This window comes from Amblyomma mixtum, chromosome 9, assembly GCF_055824585.1.
Source record: "Amblyomma mixtum isolate Tamu chromosome 9, ASM5582458v1, whole genome shotgun sequence".
Lineage (NCBI taxonomy): Eukaryota > Metazoa > Arthropoda > Arachnida > Ixodida > Ixodidae > Amblyomma > Amblyomma mixtum.
Window position 1 is genome coordinate 47,552,140 of NC_143020.1, and position 6,232 is coordinate 47,558,371.

A 6,232-nucleotide genomic window follows, 5' to 3' on the forward strand; every position below is an offset into this window, starting at 1 on the left:
GACACGTCTTAAGCTTCATCGTCACTGCTATTCTTATAGGTCGCGCGATCGGAATGGATGGATGGATGGATGGATGGATAAAAATAGCTTTATTTCAGGCAAATTTAAAGTGTTCTCGACCCCTTACGGCTCGTGGGGCGCCGTGGTCGACCCTTGATCAAAGATGCCGCACTTGACTGCCGCCATTGTGGCTCGGCGTACAAGAAATCGTTGCGCTTCCTAGTCCTCGCTGGCCAGCAAATGCTCCCACTGCGTCACACTCTGGTGGTCTATTCTGGGCTCTAAGTCTGCCTTAGGGCAGGTCCAGGTGACATGCACTAGTGTGGGTTTACCCTGACACCACGGACATTCGTGTACATATTGTGTAGGGAAAATCTTCTGCAGTTTGTGCAGGTGCGGAGAGGTACACGTTTGTAGTCTGCGCAAGTCTACCGCCTCCCCTTTGATAGACCTTTTGTGTGGTCCTGCAGTTTGTGCAGGTGCGGGTAGGTACCGGTTTGTAATCTGCGCAAGTCTACCGCCTCCTCTTTGATAGGCGTTCTGTGTGGGGCTGGGTAACGTTTCCGCTGACCCCTGCAATGATCGAGTAGGACTGAGTACGGGGGGGTAACAGGATCAAAGGTGCCCGTGGTGCAAAGTGTGGAGTCTGCTCGTTTGGCGTACCCTCGAGCTAACTCGTCTGCTGCTACATCGTCCGTCGTCCCCTCCTGTCCCGGAACCCACACTATACTATGTTTAGTGTTTGTGTGTCTTCTCGTCGTGTGTAGAATATGATTGGCAATGCTGTCAATCCTGCCTCTTGTGTAGTTTCTGCATGCTTGTTTGGAGTCCGTTACCATAGTGAGGTCTGTTCTTATTGCGTTGCCGTGCGATATTTCCAGAGTATGGCAGTTTCTTCAGCTGCTTCTATGCTTGGTTTGTTTATTGTTGCACTGGCCATTTCCTTCCCTCCTTCGTCTGTTATAAAGGTGATCGTTTTGCGTTTTTATCACTGCTTTACTGCGTCCGTGTAGACAACACTGGGATTGTCGCTGGATTCCCTGCTGATTGCTCGGAGTCCGGCTTGTCGTCTTTGAAGGTGTATATTGGAGTCCATTTGTCTGGGTATGGGTCTTACCTGGATGTCATTTCTGTCTTCATTATTAATCTGTTCCTTGTCTTTTTGTGTGGGAAGGGGTAGCCCTAATTTCTCCATTAGGTGTCTCCCGTTCTGGTTTGAGTGAGTCTGTCTAGTTGCGCACTACGTTGCGCTTTTCGTAGTTAGTCGAAGCTGTTCGATACTCCTAATGTCATTAGCTTTTCGGTTGGTGTTGACATTCGAAGTTTGAGCACCGTTTTGTGTGATTTTCGTAGTATGGTGTCGATTTGTAGAGCCTCTTGCTTGTTTAGTTCGTGGTAGGGAAGGGTGTATGTTACCCTGCTCAAGATGAGGCTACCTATGAATCTTGCAGTGTCCTGTTCTCTTCTGCCCTTCTTTTTACTGCTGACTCTTCGCACGATTCTGGCGGCTTGCTCTGTTGTATTCTTATAAGAGGCGATGTTTTTTGCTACATCGTTCATTGTTTTGCAGCCACATTCCAAGCACTCTGACTTCCGTTTTCTCAGGTCTTGTCTCGTTTCAGACTTTCAGGGTAATTTTGGAGTCGTATTTTCATGTACCTTTTGTGATTCTTACGTATTCCGATTTTTCTGCTGAGCACGATAGTCCTCTTGCCCTGGCGTGTTGTTCAGTACGGTCGATCGCTCTTTGCAGCCGCACTTCTTCTGCTGCTAGGGAGCCTGTGGCTGTCCATACTGTTATGCCATTTGCATACATTGCCTAGCTGATGTTTTCTATTTCGTCGAGTACTTTCGTGAGCCCTATCATTGCTACGTTGAATGGTGGTGGCGATATTACTGAGCCTTGCGGGGTACCCTTGTTTTGCACCGTGAAGCTCTCAGATTTTGTGTTTCTGATGCCTATCGTAGCCGTTCGTTCCGTCAAGAAACTGGCATATCGAAAGGCTCTGTTTCCGCAGTTAATGTTATTGAGACCTCGGTGCCGCGGGTAGTGTCACAGAGTAGGAGACGAGAAAGTCGGCAGTGGCGCAGCATGGAGAGCTCGCGCTCGGTCCACCGCCATTAAATAATTTCATCGCTATCTATCATGTAGGCCTGCCTTCATCCGCTTGTCGTCAATAACAATGTTATCTTGCTTCTGCGGGAACTACGCAATATTGGCACATTCCGAGGTAAGTCAGAAAAGTGTGACGTACGCAACGTGTTTCTTCCCAAGGGTCGACTGTAGCAAGGCTCTTTTAAGAAAGAGCACCTTCTGCGTTGCTGTGCTGGTTGCTTTCGGCACTTACGGTCTGCGGATAGGTCAGAGGAAATTATTACTCACAGACATTGATGTTTAGCAGCGCTACATATTGCTGTGTTGTTAATCGTCTACGAAAAATCTAATTTCTGCGGCTCCAGAGTATTCATCGACTCCGCTTCTCGATGTTGCCTTCGGTGCTTTCGCAGGAGTGCAGTCATTAGGACATGTGCCTGACCATGAAAAGGGTTTCTGCTCTTACCAGGAAGCTTCCCAGCAGCCCCTGGCGGTGTCGGCAAGGCCAAAGCCTCCAACAAAGCCTCAGGGGTTCGCATTCCTCGTTGACATGCACTGGAGCCTCGAAACTAGCGGCGACGCACGGCCTGGCCCCTACACGCATCAGCGTTATGTGTGGCCGGCTGCACCGTAGGATCTTCCTTTCGTGTACTCTTTCAGCCTCAAAGATGAGTGCACCGACTAGCGCGAACCTCTAATCTCATTTTCCTCCGGATGCTGTCCTGAGGTTTCATGTCTGCTGCGACCCTGTTCGAAAAAATGCGCCGCTAAACAAAGCGCTTGACGCTTTTCACGTTATCTTCGGCTCGGGCGTCCCTTCAGCTGCGATCACAGCCCACGTGCGTGTCCCTGGTGTTGGCAGTGCGGAAAAGCGCGACGCGTCATAAGCGTGGTCGCTTCGCAGATTGCTTCTGATGCAGCGCTGTTGCTGCAAAAAATTTAGGCCAATGACTCTCTTAAAGCATGGAAAGCTCTCAAAATTTACAGTGCCTCAATTTTTCTTCTTAGCTGGTCTAAATATATTTCGTGCCCTTTCGGGACGACTGGACGCCTCTCTGCCTGATGAAGCACTTGCGTGCGCAGAAAACTTGGAGCCTTAATTATCGCCAGAATGTTATGGGGATGAAGCTTCTATGTATCACACGTGGCTGTCTCTGATCGTCTGTTATTGTGACGAGCAGAAAAAGGGCATACACTCCGTTTACTCACCAGCAGTTGAATTTATCTGGTTTCCAAGTTCCGACGAGCTGGAATTCGTTTCTTCAGCTTCAGGTAGGTCTTCTTCAGCTAGGAAATCATTCACCTTGTGTAAGTATGTTGATGTTAAAGCACAATTACCCACTCCTAATACCAAAGCCAAGTTCACTTTATCTTACTCTTCACCCGAAAGACGCGGGTTCGATCCACTCCTAATAACAAAGCCAAGTTCACTTTATCTTACTCTTCACCCGAAAGACGCGGGTTCGATCCCGGCCGCGGCGGTTGAATTTCTTTGGAGGAGAAATTTAGAGGCCCGTGTACTGTGCGATGTCAGTGCACGTTAAAGAACCCCAGGTGGTCGAAATTTCCGGAGCCCTCCACTACGGCGTCTCTCATAGCCTTAGTCGCTTTGGGACGTTAAACCCCATAGCCCCAACCAAACCAAACCAACTTTATCTTACTCTTCATTTTTAGAAACCATTCACTGCAGGCGGCATCCGTTACTTTCTCTCGTCTTTTTGTGAAGGAGCTGATACAAGGACAGAAAATGAGAGCCACTGCAGCACATCTTGTACCTTCAAGTTGCGATGGCATTATTCGTACCAGACGATCGATGTCAGTGTGCTACTCTGCATGCTGACGACAACCGCGGCTACTGCTATTTCTGCTGCAAAAACCTATCGCTTGCATAAGAAGTTGCCAAGCCACCACATTGCCCACATGCGATGCGCACCTGGAATTTTCGGCTATTCAGTGATATGAAGTCTTGAGGAGAAAACTGTGCCCACAGAACACGAAAGGCGATATTCATGCGCTACATTTACTCAAAGTCAACACCAATCGTTACCGAGGCTTGCATTCCAGAACTTCTGTGCACAAACAGATGGAAGATGTTTTCAATATTTATTAGGATTGGCCATTTTATTACTATTTTGAAATTGCGGTGTTCTTGCAGCCGTTGTATAGACTGAAGAAAAATATTTCCACGCTTTCAAATCTATAAATCAGAATATTTCAGCAGCAACATGTTCCCAAGTTACAAATGTCACTCCTACCTAATAATTATTGTCAGCTTTCATTGTGCTATCACTATTACCATTATAGCTTCAAGATTCAGCCTTCCTTAACATGCATACCTACAAATATAAAACATACCAATAGAGGGAGACTAGAACATCAGTCTTTAAAATATATTTCGTGCTTCCAGGAAGTTGTTACAATAACTCCATTTTTGTTCTCTGCGTTACCTTTTACCTCGCACTGATAGACGCTTTCCTGAAATAAAGCGCTGTATTCTGCAATTATCTGCTAAAATATGATTAAACAATAAAGACAGTGTGTGTTTTGCGAGTAACTAATGGCACCGAGCTTCATCCCAGTGCTCAATTTTAGCTATTGCCGCCTTAACTTGTTTGTTTCAATGAAAACGATCTTTTGAAACAGCAGTTTTCATGCTAAAAAATAAGTTCGTTCCTGCATCACGAACGCATTAGATAAAAAAAAGAAAAATTCGAACTTTTAGGAGACTTGAAACCGTTTAAACGCTGTCCTTGATTATGTTTTTTTAAGTATGAATGTTTACCCCGTGCTCATTACAAGAAATTGTCATCCATTTTTTGTTGGCTAAACAACAAAAAGAAATGAAGGGTAAAATAGATAAAAAGTCTTTAAACTCCACAGAATATTGCTGACAGGATACAGAAACGCGCTTTTTGCTAGCCTAAATATTCATCAGCCTATAGCAACGGCGCATTCCGAAGGAATTATGCATTGAATCAAACCAGATTTGCTTTAATCCCAAAGTTTTTGACAACGACTACGCATGATCATTTATGCTATCAAAGTATCGAAGCACTGCTCAGCTTTAATGCAAGCACGCAGGGTTAAGTATTGTAACCACTCAACTTCCTCAGCTTAATATTAATACCTGAGGACAGCATATCGCAGGGGATCGTTGGTGTGTATACGAATACCGCCGCCGTTGGCAACACCTCTTCATGGAATGGAATAGCTATGCATTAGGATAGTAAATGTGCATTGCGCATTGCATTTCATGGTTTTCACAGAAAGTTCAGCCTTACATTATACAGTAAAGTAGGCACAATGTTGGAAACATAGAAGGATACAGAGTTTTACTTCAGTTAGGGTAACGTTGAACATTTTTGCTTGGCTAGGATGTATTGAAGACGAAATGACTCCTTTAAAATCTGGGTGATTGATTTGTAAATATACAAAAAACATGCTTTGCAGATACTCACACGAAGCTTCTGAAAAGTCAATTTCTTCTGATATCGCATAGTCAATACTTGTATTGGCTAAAAAAATGAAGAAATGAAATAAATGAAATGAAATAATATCTTGCTTTCTAAGTCTACACCTGGCAAAATAAGGGATAGTTATCGTTATAGCAACGTACGCTTGCACGTAAGTGAACAATAATATTTTTTATCACTGATATCAACTGCGGTAGAGAATCGAATAAGTCGAAAATCGAAAACTGATGACATCTGCAACTGTTTATAGTTTGATATATTTGTACCGATGCATCATTCCTGGAACATTTTTTTTGCAAAAAATGTTATTGAGTGCGTAACACTTGCTATTCTTTAGAAGGTATAAACCAACATTGAAAAATATTGGAGGCTTATCAAGGTTAAGCCCCGTGGATGCGAAAGATGTCCTTAGCGTTTGGAGGCATCTTGACCGCATACACGCCCGGCGCAAAGACGCTGGCGCGGTTGCGGGCACAGAGACTGACGAGACGGCGGGCGCGCGCCACCTCATCCCTGACGTGACGTCACATATCACGTGATGCAGCGATGGTGGCGCCGCCGCCGCGTCGCGCGCACCGGCGCGAACCGAAGCGTGGAGGCCTCCGCCGGACGACGTCCGACAGCGCGATATGAGGCCCCATCTGCAGCCGGTGTGACGTCATCA